At 41.6% G+C, this 21,375-nt stretch overlaps 1 protein-coding gene across 1 annotated transcript in view; it reads right to left on the bottom strand.

Annotated features, from left to right (window-relative positions):
• Positions 1-21,375, bottom strand: part of LOC122799591 (sialomucin core protein 24-like) — a 1,278,225-nt gene that overhangs the window by 618,133 nt on the left and 638,717 nt on the right. The window lies entirely within an intron of this gene.

Genomic DNA, 21,375 nt, shown 5'->3' with positions numbered 1-21,375 from the left:
GGTGCAACAAGTGGTATATCGCTGAATAATGAATTTAAGAGAGGGGCATTAACTGAGCTGAAGAAGAGTGGGATGAATGATTTAAAGCCTTGTGAAGATTATGCACTCTGGCAGAAGTCATCGTTTTTCTACGACATGTTTATGCTACTTGTTCTTCTGAAAAACACATGCTACAGCTTAGTGACTTGGTCCATGCCTACTTCTCAAACTTGTTGGTGTTGATAGTGTCATTTTATTTTACCCCCAGTGACTGTCAGCTTCCCATTTGCTCTAAAACAGATACTGTTGATTATATATATGTGGATCCCATTTTCAAAACCATGCAGCAATATAAAGAAAAAAGGGGCAGAAAGGAATGGTAGGAAAGATCTTCATTCCTCTTCATGAGTCTGCCTGTCAGCTGACATTGGTGAAACACTTCTCATGACCATGCGGAGAACCTGAGATGCAATTTGATGATGCCATTAATCAATGTCAATTCTTGTGTACAAGTTTTAACTCATCTATTTCTCCAGCACCTCTTACCTTTGCATGTGTTCACTTTACCTTTCCTTGAAGCCCATTACCAAACCTGTTTCCTTGCAGTTCTGTATCTGTTTTATTTGCCCTTATACGATGCCCTCATGTAGTCCATTCTAGCCACTACTATACCAATATGTTTTCCCTTTCCATCTCTATTTTACTGCTATAAATTATTCTTTCTTATTATTGAATAGATTATTTTTACGTTTCTGTCCTCTGTGTGTGTGTGTGTGTGTGTGTGTGTGTGTGTGTGTGTGTGTGTGTGTGTGTGTGTGTGTGTGTGTGTGTGTCAGTGTGTATCTGCAAACAACAACCCATATGTCTGCTTTTGCTTCTTAAACATGTTCTGTCCCTTCTACTGTCCCTGCCCTCACCCCCCCCCCCCCATGATACCACTATTCTGTCATGCATGATCCATTTGGGAATTCTGTGTGTATCTGCTGCATATCTTGTCTTGAAACACATCAGAGGCTTATAGCCATCTCTTATCATACCTGTTATTTAACATGTCGAGGCTGTATGGCTTTGTCATTTTCACTGCCTGCACATACCAGATATATTTGTCCCAGAACTTTAAGGCACGGTTCCCACAATGCTACTGACATAATCCAAGGGTTTGTCATTTTACATTGTCCCTCATCTGTGCTACACAGTTCTTGACTGTGATATCTGTGAGATTCTGTCCTTTGGATGAGACATTCAACTGGGCCCCATCTGCCTGAAGTGGTGGTAGTTCAGGTGAATGTAAAAGATCCCATGGCAGCTATCGAAAAAAGAGTAGGGGAAGTTCCCCAGTGCCCTTGCCAAATATCTCCTAGGCAGTATGAATACTACCTCAGGTCTGTCTGCTCTGAAAAGATGCCATTGCATTGGCTTAGTGGGACTTATCTGGTGAACAAAGTGTAAATAAATAAAATATCTTCATAAATAACTAATTAAATAAATCTTTTCTACTATTTTTATATGTGTGCATGTGTGAGTGTGTGTGTGTGTGTGTGTGTGTGTGTGTGTGTGTGTGTGTGTGTGTGTGTGTGTGTGTGTGTGTGTGTGTGTGTGTCTAGGCCCCTGCTATTTTCCTGTTGCTCTTCTTGCACAAGTTCTATTTGCCTACTGTGTGCAGGTGCCAAACTCTGTTACCCAGAAGATTATCACATATGCTGTGCTTGTGACATCTATAACCATACAGTGTATCTCACTAGCAAGTCTAGTCCTACCTGTATGTTTTGAGGAGTGTTATGACGATGACTTGCTTGTCCTGCTATGGTATACGGAAATGTTGAATTGTCACTGACATATTGCATATTCAACACAACTGTAGACTTTGGCTCCTTAGACTTCTGCAAGCATTATCCTACTGTCCTTCAACTTTATGCAGTTCCGCAACATCATGTAAGTAAAACAACCAAGCAATCCACGAAGTTAAGAGCAGTTACTAAGCACATATAAATAAATACATAAAAAGTAATTAATTCAATAACTCATTTAAAAACTTAACTGCAAGACTAGCAAGTGTGTTGGGGTTGGCATAATGGTTAAGGTGCTGACTTCCCAGACAAGTGGTACAGTGCTTGATTCTCACCAAGGGGAATTGGCTAAACTTAAAATGGCCCACAAGGGCAGCTAGTGTAGTACTTACTTATGAAGTATTTACTTACAGCAGTATTTTTTAAAGTAAAGTATGTCATTTTTTACAACATGTATTATACTCTAAAGGTACTGAGCTGTGTGTTACTGGGACTGCTGTGCAGTATCATATATGTAACCATTCATTAACCAAGCAAGTTAAACTTGGCACAACTATGGGGTGGTAGCATTGCACTGGCTACATGACTTATTCAGAGTCTTGCAGTCCATAAGAGGATCTGTAAGGAATCCCAAGACCATGGGATAAAGTTCATAACCTTCCACCCTTTGTACTTCACTGGTAAGGAGCTGTGACATGGTGCTGAACAAGCTGAACACCTTAGTGAGTTATTAAAAGGAGCAGCGTTCTCTCACGTTCCGCTACGTTATGTATCTGGCTGGCCATTTGATCAATAGCACTCCTTTAGTGCGAAGGTTTCTTGAATCGCAGTACTAGCTTTAGTGCTGCCATTGTGCATTTATTTACTGTGACATAAAAATATTAGGCACACTACATTTCCTGGTTGTTTGATCTAATGCTTCCATGTAAAAAAAAAATAATTAAGTTCCTTAATAATTAGGGATATTAAATCACCTATTCCATATTTTATCAAGGCATAAGTCCTTTATTTTTTTTTTTACTATATAAGTTCACAATCTCTTAAAATGGCACCCCCCCCCCCCCCGAAAGAAAAAATATGCCTTGATAATACAACTTTCATGCTTTGTATAGCTTGTAACTCAGACCCAGTGCTGTTTCATGATGTCACTGCTTATTTAAACTGGCACACACTGAAATAATGTGTTTAGGATAGTTCTTGGACTTGAGCACCTATATTTAACATAAAAGTAAATAAATGGTAATTGTTATGTTAGATTCCTGTTAACCTGTGTTTAACTTTCACCCATGTATACTAAAGATGACTTTCAAACGATAATAAACAAGCTGCTAGTTCAGAAAAGTGCAGACTGTTTTGTAGCATGTCATTTACCAGACTATTTCTGGATGATGGGTTTGGAAGAAGCTGTAGTAAGTATATTTCAAGCAAGCTTATTTGTACAAGGGGAGAAAAAAAATAAAACATACATGTACAAATGTACACAGTGTTCTGATCTTTGTATTTTTTGTGGCTGTCAATATTATAAAACACATTCATATGTTTATATAAAAAAATAAAAGCACCCTTTACTAAATAATAACATTTGCAAAGGTAAAGCAATGGTAACAAATGTTATTTTGAGTTGGTATAATGGGATAATGGAGCTGAACTCTGCTGGCTGGAAACATCTCCAAGATTAGCTACACATTTTATGTTTAAAATGGCACTCTTCCATATGAAATGCTTTTTATTTTTATGATCTCTGTGCTGACCTGCAGTATGCATTTGGCGCATCTGATAAAGCTGCCATTTTTTAGTAACAAAATGAAGATATGTTTGTTGAGAAACACTACTAAACAAGACTACAAATCCTCGTAAGGAAATTCTAGCTAGAGTCATCTAAAGCTGAATCATGTGAAACCAAAAGGCTTAAGTGAGGCTTGATCAGTGAAGGCTGAAACACTGCACATGAACATAATTCATCCTCTCCTGATCTGTTAGTGTGTTATAATCTGTACTTTAGTCCTGTGGGGAAGAAGCTATGTTGAAGGTGAATTTGAAGGCTCTGGGGTGTATTTATTTATTTGTTTTTATTATTTTTTTTACCAGAGTCGTTCTACACTTTTACCAGGTATCCAAATGTGTTTACCAGTAGTGACACTGCTGTGCTTCTAAGAATGAAGGGGTTACTGCACTCCTGAGGTACTCTATCTTGGATGAGATCTTAAATTAAGGTTCCACAATAAGATATCTCAAGGCCCTCACTGAAAAGAGGAGGGGAATTTTCATGGTAGTATATTTTTCTTTCATGGTAGTGTATTTTTCCCCTTGTTTATATAAGGCATCCTCTGAAAACAGACCATAAGTGTAGCAGGACTAACTCAACCACTAGTAAATATATTGCATTATTTGGTGTCACGTGCCATTGTATTTTATTTAAAATATAACTGTGATGCAAGACTGGAGTAACCCTCTCCTTAGGGTAAGGCATTTGAATCCTTTTCTACTGACTCCATATTGCCCCACCCAACACACACACACACTCGCGCGTGCATGACTATGATCTGAACTTAGCTGATTCCTCATGGGAATGTCACTGCATGACATTCAAGATGATCAATGCAAATCTGGATAAAACATCTATGTATTTATTGGCAAAGGTCAGAAATTCAGAAATGCTAGCAATTCAGATTTCAATAGCATTATTTCCTGTTTTAGGCTGTGCAAGATGAAATGCCCTGTAGGGTATTTACATATGGTTTTCATGAAACTCTGTAATATCAGGTGACATTATTTTTTTTTTTTTTTATAACAGTCTGACTGTATAAGCAGTCACCTTGGTGGGACAGAACCAGTTCACACAATTTGCAGACTATGCTATAACTGCAACTAGATATCCCCCGGGATTCATGAAGCTCGGTTTTAGCCTTGTGCCGAGCATCCTCATTACAGATGGTGGAGCAGCGGCATATGAATATGTATGAGGGCACACCGCTGCACCCTTGATGTGCACAGGAAACGTGTGCGAGTGCAGGGGGCATATACAAGTGCTCTATGGAGGTGTAAACATGCCCCGACAGGTGCATACCCTACTTTGCTTACTATTAGAGCCCGCCTCTAATAGTAAGTCAGTAATTCAGTGTCCATGGATACCGAAATGTATGCTAAGCATACAAGAGTGCCCACTAACAGTGAAATAAAATTGAAGTAGTAAACACACAAGCACATAGTGGAATGTTGAGCCCCGTCCCTAGAACTTCCAAATTAGATTCCCCGTATCCCTATTTTACATTTGTATTGCTTCAATATCGAAAGTGTAAGCAAAGCTCAGCATGTTTGCGCTTCGCTGCCCTTCGCTGAGCATAGCTTACACATCAAAATCATTCAAACAGAGAAAAACATGCAGAATCAATGTAAACATCAATAGTGTAGTGGTTAGAGCATCCACCTAATGATCAGGCATTCACGGTTTGAATCCAACAATAGCACATATCATTTTCCATGTGGAATGAATGTTGCTTTGCTGTAAAACCAACATAACAGTATCGCATGAGATGTTTAACTAAATTTCATTCAATCATACTGCTACTGTCATAGTGACTATGACACTAGTAAGCAGGTGTAAGCACAAATAAGCAGCAGTAAACATATATAAGTGCCAGAAAGGAAGTCTGAGTGCGCTTGCGCGGGTGTAAGCAGTGCCCAGCAAAGGAAATGTTTATAAATATGTAAAGTTATATTATATATATATATATATATATATATATATATATATATATATATATATATATATATATATATATACATGTATACATATATATATATATATATATATATACATGTATACATATATATATATATATATATATATGTATACATATATATATATATATATATATATATTTACACATATCTATATATATCTATGAAGAATGAACATTGTAACAATAAAGCATACAAAAGGAATGAGAAGGGAATCAACAGCAACCCCAGTATTATATAGTGCTGTCAGCGTATGTCATATCAAGCTGGGCAGGAGTGAGCAAAGCACTGCTACTCACACCACAGGCAGGATATTACCAGTGGGAGTAACATTGTTGATCTGCTAAGTCTACTTTACAATAAGAGGGTAGTCCCTGGTGGGACTACCCAAAAATTGATAGAATGTTTGGCCATCCGACCATTACACAAGCAAGGGCAGGTATGTTCAAGGACTAAATGCTGGGAGAGCCTGAGAATACATGGGTTGGGACAACATATGTGTAGGGCCCCTAACGCTTGGGAGAGGGCAATGTGTGGAGGTGTGTCATGGTTGCGATAGCAACTGTACAATGGATGGTATGCGTGTATGTTGAACTCGGGTGGGGTGGAGGAACTATGGGTATGAAATTATGGATCCAAGCGTGTCAGGGTTGGATGGGCTGGTTCTAATTGGACCGCCTCGTGGAGGTCAGCGAGTTCGTTATAAGTATATATGCATGCACACATGCATACATCTATATGTAGAAGTACATTCTTTGTAACACATTCATTGCATTTGCAGACATAAATAACAGGAATGTGCAGGAATAACAGGTTGTGCATAAGAGGGAAGGGACGAAACTGCTAAAACACAGAAGTGTGTACAATATCCAAAGTCAGTGCTGTGCTGAAAAAATCAAGTGTGAGGACCTTCTCACACATGGAATCATTCCTGTGATCTGCCTGCTACTGCAACACCAATTACTAAACCAGTCTATTTGGAAAATAATTATGCCGAACTCGTACATAATTAGCTCTCATGTGTAACGTGTGCATTACCACATAGTCATACTTATTAATTTATTGTAGTGTCATGTTAAAGGGAGTAAGGATGTAATGAAGTATAGAGTCCAGTCTTGAAATAAAGACATGCGTGTCCCATGTGGAACAACCCAAAATTGCGAATAGTGTCCTTTTGGTCGTTCATGTCACCAATGTTTGTGGACTAAAAGTTTGGGATTTCTGAGGATACGTGGAGGGAGTCAACTGATGGGATGGATCTACAGGAGTAGGGAGTGGCCAGTGTGCAGTGGTGTAGATACACTGCAAATCCAACTGGAGAATGGATGACTGCAGTGTTAGTGAGGTGTTGGGGTGGATGTTTGGGGAACCAGGAGTCATGGGTATATGGGTATATATGCAAATGAAGCAGCACAGCAATAGTGTATTGGTTAAAGCATCCACGTAATGAACAGACATTTCCGTTCTGAATCCCACTGCAGCACATACCATTTTCCATCGGTAATCTGTATATGAACATATTTCGAATTCTGTCCGCTGTATAACCTGCAAAATAACAATTAAAAGTGAACTGGAGTGAAGTGCCAGTGTCATAATGAATAAGACACTAGTAAGCAGGTTTAAGCATATATAAACACCAGTAAGCGTGTGTAAGTGCGTTTGCGTGGGGTATGCATTGCTTTACAGACACACACATATATATATATATATATATATATATATATATATATATATATATATATATATATATATATATATATATATATATATATGTATACATATATATATATATATATATAAATATATATTATATATATATATGTATACATATATATATATATATATATATAGTTGCAGACATATACATATACGTATATATATATATATATACATATATATATGTGTATGTGTGTATATATATATATATATATATATATATATATATATATATATATATATATATATATATATATATATATATATATATATGTGTGCGTGTATGTGTGCACGTAGATATACACAGATATACAGCTATGATAGGAAACAGCACACAAGAATGACATATGTTCACAGGCTATGCCAATGGAAGTGAGGGGCCCAAGCAAGAAACATGAAACACGTAGCATGACCTTCCACCCCCCCCCCAGCCAGACACAGGAAACATACACACAAACCCGCAAACAATGTAAATATTCCACTGCTCCCCAGACCACAGGCAGGATACAACCAGGAGGGGGGTACACAGTGCACCCATGAAATCTAATCTTGGAATACAGACAGGAGCGTCCCTTGTGGGACGCCCCAAAAATTTACATATGACCAAAAGAAGGTGATACGCCACCATTTTTGCTGGGGTGTGTACATACCCAGAATACAATGATGGGAAAGCCTGATGACCCATGGGTTGAGACAATGTATGACATGGGTTCTGTGAAGTGGAGAGTGGGCAGTGTGTAGTGGTGTGTTCAGACCCAACCAGGACCCAGAGTAAGGATGGGTGCTGTAGAGGAGGTTCGGGTGGGGGAACTATGGGTAGCTAGTTATGGGTCAAGGTGTGCAGGTGTTGGCTGTTGTGGGCCTATATGGACAGCCCTAGGGATGTAAGCAAAAGTGTTCATTGGGCAGAGGCGTCGCCCAATGAGCAGCCACACCCGCTACGAGTCCCACTGCAGTAAAGTGTAATCTACATAGCAAGGAACGGAATAACCAGATGTAGATGTATATATATATATATATATATATATATATATATGTGTGTAGAGGTATGTGTGTGTATATCTACCCATTGTGACATAGAGATATACCTCTCCCTCTCCGTAGTACAAATGTATACATACAGAGACAGAATACATATACATACCCACATATAGATATATACATATGCAGACACCCATAGACCCATATGTTGTTTGGGACGCCCCAAAAATCTCTCTCTCAATAGCTCATCTAAACATCCGTAGCATTTGCAATAAACTTCCAGCTCTCCATGCCCTTCTAGAAGTCCAGCAATTTGACATTCTCTGTCTTACCGAAACCTGGCTCAAACCCCCTATAAAAGATAATGAAATCATTCCCCCTGGCTATAACATCCTAAGACAGGACCGTCTTAATAAAAAAGGTGGTGGGGTAGCCATTCTATTTAAAACTGGTCTGGATGTGAAGAAATCAGCCCAAACCCCTCCATATGACTCTAACGCTGAACTTCTTATTTCAAAAATCTCCCTTAACCCACACAAAACTATTAATATTATCTGCACCTATCTTCCACCAGGCAACAACCCCCCCATATTAGAAAACCTACTTAACTGGTTTTCTACTAATCTTCCTCAAGAAACCATAGTCCTAGGTGACTTCAATATTGATTGGAATGCTTGCAATCAAGCTAATCCATCCACCCTTATCAACCTGCACGGATTCCACCAAACCATCAACTCTACAACCAGAACTAATAAGAGCAATAATAAAGATACCATACTCGACTGGATCCTTACAAATAGTACCCAACAAAAGTATTCAACAGGTACCCTCCCAGATGACCTTAGTGACCACTCTCTCACATACATCATTAGGCACAAAACTCAGCTAAAACAACCTCCACTAATTCGACTGTCGCAGCAAAAAACACTTTGACCCTCAAGAGTTTCAAAATGACCTTACCCTGGTTAACTGGTCTCCTCTTAAAACTCTCCCTATCGACGACGCTGTTAACCTCTTTAATAAAACCTTTCTTTCTATTCTAGACCAACATGCACCCATGCGATCTATCCGCATGAAATATAAAAGCCCAATGGCTTACAACCAACACAAAACAGCTGATCCTTAATAGAAATAAGGCATGGTCTCAGTGGCGAACCTCCAAAGACCCCATTGACCACCTTAACTTCAAACAAAAAAGGAACATGACAAAGTCAGCTATCATTAAAGATAAAAGAACTTTTACTTCCCTACAGCAATCATCCCACCATCATCCACACAAATTTTGGAAATCTATTAACACACTTCTGTCCCCGGTAAAGTTGAAACTCCAAATCCACTTGGCTCCTGCCCTGACTCTCCTTACAAACAGCTAATGCTTTTAATAACTTCTTTACATCTACTATACTTAATCTGGCCAACCAACAAACCCCTGACCCCACTTTATTAGGTAGCCCAAGCTACACTCCTCCACGATGCAACTTAAACCCATACCTACCTCCTATATTCTGAATCTACTTCAAAACTTAAAGCCTCTACCCCTTCAGCTGACAAACTCCCAGCTGAATATCTCCAGCTAGGTGCCAAAGCGGTTGCCTACCCAATCTCTCTACTAATAAACAGAACCATAACCGAAAATACTATACCTTCCCTATGGAAAATCTCACACATCATCCCCTCTTCAAAGGAGGCGACTCATTTGAATACTCTAACTAGCCCTATAGCACTGCTATCTCCTATTGCAAAATAATGGAGAAATGCATCCACAAACAGTTACTTAATCACCTCCTTTCTAACAATCTCCTCGCTAACTGCCAACATGGCTTCCGCCTTACCACAGTACTACCACAGCCTTAATATCCTTCACTGACTCCATTAATATTAACCGTAATAGCAATCTTCTCTCATCAGCATTCTTTGTAGACCTTTCTAAAGCCTTTGATATGGTGAATCACCAACTCCTTCTTCATCGCTTAAAATCACTCTCTCTTGACACCCCTGCCTTAACTTGGTTCACTTCCTACCTTCAAAACCGTAAACAGGCTGTTTTATGGAACAACAATCTCTCTGAACTTCTCCCACCACCTTAGGGGTCCTCAAGGCTCCATCTTAGGTCCTCTTTTATTTTCCATCTTCACTAATGACTTGTATCTTGCCACACCTAACTACTTGCATTCAGTATGCTGACGACACCACCATCATTTGCTCTGCCACAAACCAAGCTGACCTTCACTACCTTACCCAAAAGACATTCACTACTATTGAGCAATGGTTCTCTAACCACTGTCTCCTCTTAAACCCTAAAAAAACTAAACTCCTCCTCTTCTCACCTACACACCTATCTCCCCCTATTAATTTCACAATTACTTCTAACAATGGCACCCTTATATCTCCTGACCAAACAACCAAACTATTGGGTATTACTACTGACAATCTACTAAAATTTGATTTTCACATTAACTCCAGCATTAAAGCAACTAATAGAAAACTAGGTTCTCTCTATAGAATCAGAACTTTCCTCACTACTGAAGCAAGAACTACCATAGCAAGAACATATCTCATCTCCACTTTATTATATGCTTCCCCCATTTATTCTAACCTATCCAAGCATAACATTAATAAGCTCACAACAGCCTACAACAACATTGCAAGGTTTGCCACTGCCTCTCCATATAAAACACATCACTGTCAGAACCTCTCTAAACTAGGATGGCTGGAATTACCCCACCTAATTCAGTACTATCAGCTTACACTTGCCCACAAAGCCCTTTACCACCCTGAAAACATACCCATGCTCTCCACCCTTATAAAACCCTACAATAACTTAAAAGCCCTACGCTTCTAATAAACTACTGATTCAAACTTCTCGTTCTAAGAATACAGCAGGTGATTCCATATTTTCAAACTCAGTTGGTAAGATCTGGAACCAACTTCCTCCAGACCTTGCAGCCCACACTTCCATTACACTATTTAAGACTAAATTGAAACTCTTTCTTACTAAACACTGGCTTTGTTCTTGCATCAATCCCAGTTGATCTAGCTCCTCTATGACCTTCTATTCTCCTCCTTCAATCCATAGATTCTTCCAAATATATTTCTTCAATTTATTTTCTTTTTCCTGTCAACTAAATAACAATACTTCTCTTATAACTTAAAACTTAATTCTTCTCTCCCTTCTCTTACCACTTCTGTACTTAAATAATTACCTTGTCTTTCTATCCCCTTCTTTATAAACTTCCTGAAATTGTTGCTACTGCCTTTCTTACTTGTGACTTATATGCATACTTGACTTATAACCATTGTGATATTTTTGTATGTACTGTTTTTGCAACCATGTAGTAGATAGCGGAGCTTTTCTCCTCGGGCCTCCACTGAAAATGGACTTGTATCCAGCTGGACTAGCCTGGTTAACAAATGTAAAATAAATAAATAAAATAAATATATATAGACAGCAATATATAAATATATACATGTATGCATACATATATAGCTATATCTGTATATAGTAATGTGTATATATATATTTATATATATATATATATATATATATATATATGTGACTGTAAATATACACATGTATATAGCTAGGATATGATACAGCAGTTACGAATTACATATGTTCACAGGCCGTGCATATGGGGGTGAGGGGTCCAATCAACAAAAGTGCAACATGTAGCATCAATCCCCCTCCCCAGCTAGGCCAGTAAGACATACAGACACACAATAAAAGTAAACACACCACTGCTTCCCAGACCACCGGCAGAAGACTACCAGTGGGAGAGACCTGCCAGGTCTAATCTTGAAACAAAGACATCAATGTCCCTTGTGGGACAGCCCAAAAATTACTGATCATCAGAGTCAGTCCCTGTAATGATTCATCAAACCAGGCTGTAGACGTACACGGACCAGTAGGTTGTGCAAGCCTGATAACCCATGGGTCAACACAACGTACGACATGTGTCCCGACATGCAGAGAGAGGGCAGTGTGTAGTGGTGTGTTTATACTCCACCTGCACCCACAGTAAGGATGAGTGCTGTAGAGGAGAGGCAGGTGGAGGAACTATGGGTATGCAATTATGGGCCTAGGCGTGCAGGTGTTGGCTGGCACAGTCATATTAGGACCGCCACAGGGATGTAAGTAATATTCCAAAATGGGCATAGCTTACGCCCATACCTCTCAACCCCTAAGAGCAAATCCACTGGATAGGACATAAATTGTTGGGGGAACAAATAGGGATTTCCAGGGACATCCCTGATTTTGACTCAAATTCTAACTCTGTCCCACTTAATCCCTCATAAAACTAGAGACTTTTGGAGGAAAGGTGGTGAATTACACGTAATGAATAATGACAACAATTAAGAGTTATAAACTTCATTTACCTCAGAAAATATGTATTAATTCATATGCTCTGAGTCTGTCAGTGTGTCAAGTTAATAGCACTAATATTTTAAATGTGTCCCTGATTGTCCCTGATGTTGTCATGACTTGTCCCTGATTCAGTTGATATTTGTCCCCAATCGTTTGAGAGGTCTGATAGGGACAGAAAGCACATATTCCACTTACAACCTTAGAAAGATGATAGAATAATAGGTATGCAATAGCATGACTCAGCTGAAGGATGTGGGTTCCAAAACCCAATTACTTGTTTGTATTGAAAGGTGTCAGCTCCCATGTGTTAGCCAGACAGGTGCAAATTGTAAGAGGAACACACCACTAGTATGAATCAAACTCTGGACAGGCCGCGGATTCCGTACAGTCGAACGGCATGCTTATGCCTAATGAGCAGCCATTCCCGATACTGTAGGCATGTAATCCGATGTAATAAGCATCACAAGGTAATATCGTAGTCCTCACTCCCACCCATGGGTGGGAGTGTCAGATGCAAACACCAACTGCAGTACATTTGCAAGTGCAGAAGCAAGTGGGTGTAAGCCTTTTTGGCAGCCGGTATGCAAGTATCACACTGGTGAAACAATGTAGAGGCTAACTGAGTTTAAGAAATTGTAACTGGAGGTTAGCATTGCTTAGCTCCGCTCAAACCCATGCACACCCGCTCACAACTGCTTTAAAGTGCCTTAATCACTCTGTACCCAACAGCTCATGTTCTGGCCAGCAACAAAGAAACCATCCTCCGTAAGGCTAGAACACAGGACCCTGTACATCACAGTCATAGTAGTAAAACATTACACCATGAAAGCAGTACATATAAAGGAGGTATCAGCAAACTAATCCTTACAACAGGGAAACAAGTCAAATATGTGAACTGAATCTATGTACAGTGTAATGTTCTATAACCTGCCACAGTCCATAAATATGTGAATTGGAGTACTGCAGTAAACATAAAGTTGAAGTGTCACTGCAGTAAGGTTCAGAAGTCCCCAGGACTCCATACAGTGTATGTACACATGAATGACAGATACCAGACACATATATAGCCTGTAATAAGTAAGACATCGTTGACAAAAGTCAAATATAATGCTAGATAACCAATAAGCAATGCTAACCGCCGCACAGCCCAACTAAGTAATTGTAAGCAATGTGTGGGGAGGCCAGTAGAATATGCCCACAGGTACACCTCTTTAAGCAGTGCCAACCTGAAGTAAGGATGTGTGCCCATAGCTTAGCCTTTTCGAAACCGGCCAATTACTGAAAAGTGCAGGAATCTGGCCCTACTTAAACCGAAGAGGTGGGAATATGGCTCATAACTGGTTGTAGCATCCCCCTGCAGGCAGAATGGCTGGAGTGGGAGAAGGCACTCGCTTTAGAGCGCAGCACTGGGGCATCCAGGAGTCCAAATTCATGATATAGCTCCTGGTAAAGCACCATGATAGGAGAATGCTGCAGGGCCAGTACCAGGGCTCACAGTACAAAACGGAAGCCTGAGTCAGTCTCGCCTGTGACCTCACTAGTGCTACAGGTATCCCCCAGACTGGTAAGCAGGTCAGGCACCACCATGCAGACCTGAAGCGGTGGAGGGGGGATGTCCTGGAACAGTGGATCCAGGTAGCAAGGCAGATGTAGAATGCCCCAAAACTGAGTAAGTACTCCTTCCACTACGTAGTTAATAATTGCCTAGCTTGTGTATACTATGGATAGATATGGCTATATATCACTGTACTTCCCTCACAGCAGATGAGCATGCTGCGAACCAGCAAGCTTATGATGCTAGGCTGCAAAGGATGCGTTGCCAGGCAGGTTAGTAAATAGCTTACACGTACTTTCATAGCAAATAAATGTAAGAGCCTGAGAAGGTGTTGTACCAGTATACAGAATAGTGTAATATGCTGCGAATAAAGGTGTAACCCCTGCATTGCTTCTGTTTACTCTGCAGTCATATGTTGTTGTACTGTTGCAGTTATTAAATAGTACTGTTGTAGTAAGGAGTGTTACCCACACTGTGGTATGCAGATACAATGTGTATGAAGTGCTGTATAACAATGTCGGAAGTGCAAACAGGTCAGTCATATTACACAAAATACATTGCAAAGCCTCACAACAATTGCCTGATAGCATATTGTACAGTGATCTTAACTGTAATGCTTTTGTCACACGCAGCAGGGCTTTGGATCCCAGGAGCGCTAGTAAGTTGCATTCATAATCATTCCACACAACTGCACACAGTCTGTTAGAATGTTCAGAGAGAAAGCTGTATGTATATTTACACTTAACAACTGTACAGATTTTGCTAGAATGCTTAAACAGAGAGTGGTATGCATATTCATACCCCTCAACTGTTCCAATCTGCCTAGTATGTCCTGATAAATAGCCCACATTACCTGCCTTTTGCCCGGTTCCCCTGACAAATTAGTGTGAAGATCCAAGAAATGTAGGCAGCTGTTAATGACATATAACTGATAGTCAGACTTGTATATAGTCAGAGAATGTACATGCAAACATACCTGTCATCCCAGCATCTCACCCAAAGTGTATGACAGCAGTCTCAAAACATGTTGCATTAACACCTGCATCTTGTCAAGCCCGTACATATTAATCTACAAACATACTGTTGTACAATATAACACCATTGGGTAGTGTAATAATACATGTAAGGGACAGACCACTGCAGTGACTATGAATGTTGTGAAAACTACAAGGATATATTAGTTATTAATTAAAGTCTCTCTCTCTCTCTCACACACTCACTCCTACCATATGTGCAAACATAACCGTTTTACACAACTCATTTGGTATGTTGGGACATATGTCCTATTGGTTTATAAATATTCACATCTGTTTCTATGCATGTGCCATGTTAAAATACACCCATATTGGTGGCCTGTTGCCATCAATGAAACCTGCATGTTGTTGTAATGGCCACTGTTTCCCCATATATGCATGTGTTCTGCCTGCTCTGCAACTATATTATATCTGGTGCTCTGGGTAATGGGAATACCTATGTATGCTGTTATAACTAATCGTGAATGCCGTTGACTATTACTAACCCATATCTGCCTTAAACATATTACAACATCGTATGGGAAGGCCGGTCCCAGCGGACCCACCTGTCCCACCTCAGCTGGCCATGGCAATAGGTACCAGCACATCTGGGGCCCAGCCTGGGACCTCCTCGTCCGTTGGCCCTGCACCACCTTCAAGTGGAACCGCCGCAGGGGATGGGGCTCGGCCCCCCCCGGGAGTGGGAACGGTTCCTGTCACCAGTGGTACTGTCCGGGCCGTGGTGCATAGGGAGCTCAACAGGGATATTCCAGACTGCCTATGCCAGCTTGAGGGCTGAGTGGCACAACTAGAGGGTGAGCCTGCCCCTTCTACACAGCCCCCAGTGCAGCCACCTTCTGGGCTGTGAAAGTACAGTGGTGACTGCCCATGGGTGGGGACCTCAGTCCCACTGTATCCATTGGTGAGCTCATGGGCTTGCGACTTCCAAACACCCCTCCCCATCCACGGTGTTTACCCCCCACATGTGTCATATACCGCCCCTGTATGTGTCTTGTTTGTCTTGTCTGTCATCCTACCCAACCTGCCCTCCCTGATCATACCTACTCTCCTTCCCCAACATCCCACTCTCAACTAAACATAAAAGAAAAGAAGGGCAATCTGTTCCCGCAAAAAAAAGCACGCCCCATACATAGCTTTCCATTTCGCATACGTGTCCACTGGACACATGTAAACATATCTAATTGTCCTCACTCCTCTCTCAGGGTTGTGAGTGTCCAAATGTCCCGCCAAATGTATTGCATATGCACAGCCATTGCTGTAGAAGAAATGGACAGCTATGGACCTTCCCTACACCATTCCTGCACATCCCTAGCTACCTTGCCTACTGTCTTTCCCTCTTTGTGCCCCTTTTTCACCACTTTCCTATCACCCCTTTTTTTCTTTTCTTTTAAAGAAAGTAGCTCGGGGTAAGTGGGAGTAAGTACTTTTAAGCAGCAGTGAGCAGGTTGCAGCCTGTTTGCATGGGGGGTAAGCACTGCCTACACAGGTTAAGCAATCAAGAAGGTAACTGAGTGTAAGTAACTGTAACAAAAGGTAACCACTGCTTACCGTTGCACAAAGCCATGCACACCTGCTCACAACTGCTTAAAAGTGCCTTAATCACTCCATATCCAACGGCCTTGTTCTGCCCAGCAACAAAATAAATGGCCTCTGGAAGGCTCGAAACCAGGACCCTGCACACCACAGCCAATGTGATTTATCACTAAGCTATGGTAGATATACAGACATTGGATGTTATCACAAACATATCATCCAGCACAGTCATTCAACAGTATAGGAAATGTATTCCATCATGTAGATGTATGTGTGTGTGTTTATGTCCAGATATAGATACATACATATACATAGATATATCAAGTACATCCCATGTGACAACAAAGTATTAAAAAGGAATGAAAAGGGAAACACCAGCAACACCTGTATTATGTAGTGGTATTGTCCTATGTAATATCAAGACTCCCTCAGACAGACATCTGTCATTAATACACACAAACATTTGTACATTGGTCAAATACATCACTCTGTGCATTTTATTTACATTAACACAACAGTTCCTGTTCAGACATTATGTGAGAACAGTACTCTTGCAAGGTGCTGTATGCGACATCATCATCATGAAAAAGGTAACTGGGGTAACCATAGAGGGACCTGTAGTGTCGTGTGTACAATGGGGTCATGTGCATCACGTGTACCTGGAACCTTTAGGAGTCATGTGCATACCAGGATTGTGTGCCTGAGAGACAGAGGTGAGGACAACTGTAGTATGTTGTGATGCAAATTAAAAAAGTTACAGGTGTCCAGTGGACACCTGTGTGAAATGGACAGCTATGTATGGGGCAAATATTGTTCTAGGAACAGATTGGCCTTTTGTTTCCGTAAGGTGAGAGTGGGATGTGGGGGAAGAAGAGTAGGTATGCTCGTGGAGGATAGGTTGGGTAGGATGACAGACAAGACAACATACAGGGTCAGTATATGACACATGTGGGGGGATACACCTTGGACAGGGAGGGGTGTTCGGCAGTCACAAGCCCATGAGCCCCCAGATGGAAACAGTGGGACGGAGGTCCCCACCCATGGGCAGCCACCACTGCACCAAAACAGCCGCAAAGGGGGCTGTGCTGGGGGCTGTCTAGGAGGGGCAGGCTCACCCTCTAAATGTGACACTCTGCCCTCGAGCTGGCGTATCTGGCCTCAAAACCCCTTATTGAGCCCCCTACACACCACGTCCAGGACTGTACGATAGCAGACAAGTTCCTGTCTGGACCTGCTCCCAGGGGGGACAAGCTCCATCCTCAGTGGCAGTTCCACCAGAAGGTGGTGCAGAGCCAACAGAGGTAGAGGTCCAAGGCTGGGCCCCAGATGTGCTGGTGCCCAGTGCCATGGCCAGCTGAAGTAGAACAGGAGGTTCCACCGGGACCTCCAATCCCATACAGCCTATGGTGTTGCAGTTTTAACACAGATATGGCTTAGTAATAGTCAACAGCATTCAGGATTACTTACAACAGCATGCATAGATATGACCATCAACCCAACACAGCAGATGGTATACATTTGCAGAGGGAGCACAACACATGCATATCTGTAAAAAGTGTAGAAGATGTGTGACTGCAGCTATGAACAGTGGCCCATTATTGGCATGTCACTGTGAGAACCTCAGACAGTGACTGTCATACCACTGTTTCATGTGACATATGTCCAATCAGGGATACGATGACAGTAACTCTCATCACTATCACCATGTACTGACTGCAATCCTCACACTATGCTTTTGCAGTTCACAGATTTGTGTTCAGTGAGTAACACAAGAAACAAATGGTTACCCACACTGACCAGTCCACAGATGGCCCTACAGATGGGGTTTCCCTCACAAACAGAGCACTGTCTTGTCAGTTTTAAAACATGAAGAATAGCCATTATCACACACAACTTGTTAAACTGGCAGTAGTCTCAATGAAGCATAGCTACACTTACATGCTGTAGTCATGTCTGGCACATCGCCCTCTTGTCTTTAGGCAATTTTCCACTGTGTATGTTGTTTGAGGAATATCCAGATATCATCTGTGATGCTGTTTACCAAACACCAGATCCAGGTTCCACTCACAGTGACTGTCATGGGCAAACACCAACATGATGTTCCTAGATATTGTACTGTGTTTCCATGTGATTGGCTATGGGAATGACACCACAGCTGTTCCACAGGCAATCAGCTACAGGAGGACTGCAATAGGTGCAAAGGCCATCACCTGATCATGACCATCACTTACAAAACACAAGCTGCTGCTGAGCAGGTGTACAACTACACATCCACCAGAGAGTGTGTGGGAGGGACAGACAGAGGCAAAGTACATCAGAGAAGGGCTTGGAGACTAAAACCTAAGTATCGTCTGTCACACACCTACCAGTACAGGGGTTCAGACCCCTGACTGACTAGCCATTACTATTACAAATACATGCAGTTACTCCATGTGCCACATAGCTGACATGTTGGTGTGCTGTAAGAACATATATGTGTGCTGGAGGGCAACATCTGCAACAGAGATATAGTAGACATACATTAGGTGTAGCACATATGGCTGTCCACATGAACAGATGCCATTGTCAACACAACCACACTCTGTAAAGGACTCAGACACATTGCCACACTTTGCCAGCCTCACAAATACACTTCCTAACTACTTAGTTTGCCACACTGCAGTAATGCACAGGTACTACATGCACCACAAGGAATATCCTGAGGTTCTATGGGCTAGGACATGTGTACATGTCTGACATCAGTCAGTATGCCAATGGGAGTTATACTGGGTGTGACTTTGGTTGGGAGCATCATATCCCATACTCAGATACAAGGTGCCAGTACTGACATGCATGTGTGCATTGTTTCATGGGTGTGTAGTGGCTGGCTGTGCAAGATGGCTGTACAAGGCTGGGTGAGGGGTAATCATTGGCATCATGCTACCTGACAATGGTGTGCAGTGTGGTTCAGGGGTGTAGTGTCTGCAGTATCCCACAAAGATGGGTATTGTCCTGTCATCCTGGTTACCATTGTGTATGGCCATTGCTTTGCAGTGCATGCCATGTCTTTGTTTGATAGTCCTTAACATGGACATTGCCTGGGATGTGCATGCCCCACAATAATGTACAGTGACATGTACAAGTGTACCTGGTTTGACTGGCACATGTTGTGTACACAGCCTGTTATCATCAGATATGCCAATACTGGCCTGGTGTGGCAGGACCTGCTAACAGACAGCAGGTTGACCATGCACCTGCATTGATAGCATCATACAGGTATTCCCTGGTGTCAGTGGCATCTGTCCATACAGGGCATGTGTGTAAGGCATTTTCTTGGCCTTGGTGGATCATATTTGATGGCACCACATATGTTGCAGGCATCCAGTGGGGAACATAGTGAAGGCACATTGTCTGTAATTATGTGCCTATTGTACTGCTGGACAGGGTGCCATGCCCTCTGCAGCCCACTGCAATCACACCATGCCTACTATCTGTCATCAATGTGCAGGGTACTAGCAACATAGCGGGATATTTTAGGCATGTGTGTTTGTGTATGACACATGGGTTCAGAACGTATTCCGGGTAATAGTAGGGTTGCATACCTTGTTCACCAGGCCTTTTGCCAGATGTAGGGGTATGGCTTGCCAACACAGTCCCTTGGCTGATTGACATCTGTACTCCTCGTGAGGTGGACATTGTGACATATAATACAGACACCATATAAGAAAACTACAGAAACCACTCCCCAACATGTCCAGTGGTTAGACACTCACAGCCAGCTCCACACAGGCTCTGACTGTCAAACATGCACACACACCTGCTATGTCTTGAAATAGAACCCCTACTTAACTAGTTTATCACACCAGAGCATTACGTAGTTACAGCACGTGCTACAGAGATTACTGGGTTATAGAAGTCCCAGAGGTGTATTTCTAGGTGGGTGACATCAGCAGGATTGCCAAAAGTGAGTATGTGAATTTTAAAGAGTGTGCATACTCTAAAAAGCATTGTTTCTTTCTCAGGCAGACAGACACACACACACATATGGTCTGTCTTGGAATAAACCCCCTACCTAACTAGTTTATCACACTACAGTATTACACAGTTACAGCACGCACTATGGAGATTACTGGGATACAGCAGTCCCAGAGGTGTATTTCTAGGTGGGTGACATCAGCAGGACTGCCAAAGGTGAGTATGTGAATTGTAAAGAGCGTGCATACTCTAAAAAGCATTGTTTTTTTCTCAGGCAAACAGACAAACACACACACACAGTTGGCCTGTCTGGGATTAGAACACCTACCAAACTAGTTTAATCACACAGTTACAGCACACGCTATGGAGATTACTAGGTTACAGCCGTCCCAGAGGTGTATTCATAGGTGGGTTACATCAGCAGGATTGCCAAAGAAGGGCATTTCAAGTGTACTGCAAGTTGTACATGTCTGTTACCTGCGTTTACCCGCTGCTTACTGTCATGAAAACTCATTTACACCCACTGACAACTGCTTAAAAGTGTCTTACTCAGTCCTACTTGACAGTATCAACAAGGCTTGCAGGTCTTGAACCCTGGACCGTGCACACTGAGGTCACTGGACTTACCACTAAGCCATCTCAGTTGTATACATGTTTTATGGATTTTATAATCCACATCTTACTACAGGTATTCCACAGTAATGAAAACAATACATAGGCTTGCACCGG

This window comes from Protopterus annectens, chromosome 1.part0 (genome assembly GCF_019279795.1).
Source record: "Protopterus annectens isolate FY-2018-M chromosome 1.part0, PAN1.0, whole genome shotgun sequence".
Classification (NCBI taxonomy): domain Eukaryota; kingdom Metazoa; phylum Chordata; order Ceratodontiformes; family Protopteridae; genus Protopterus; species Protopterus annectens.
The sequence above is the reverse complement of the archived record's forward strand: the minus strand, read 5'-3'. Positions and strand labels throughout refer to the sequence as shown.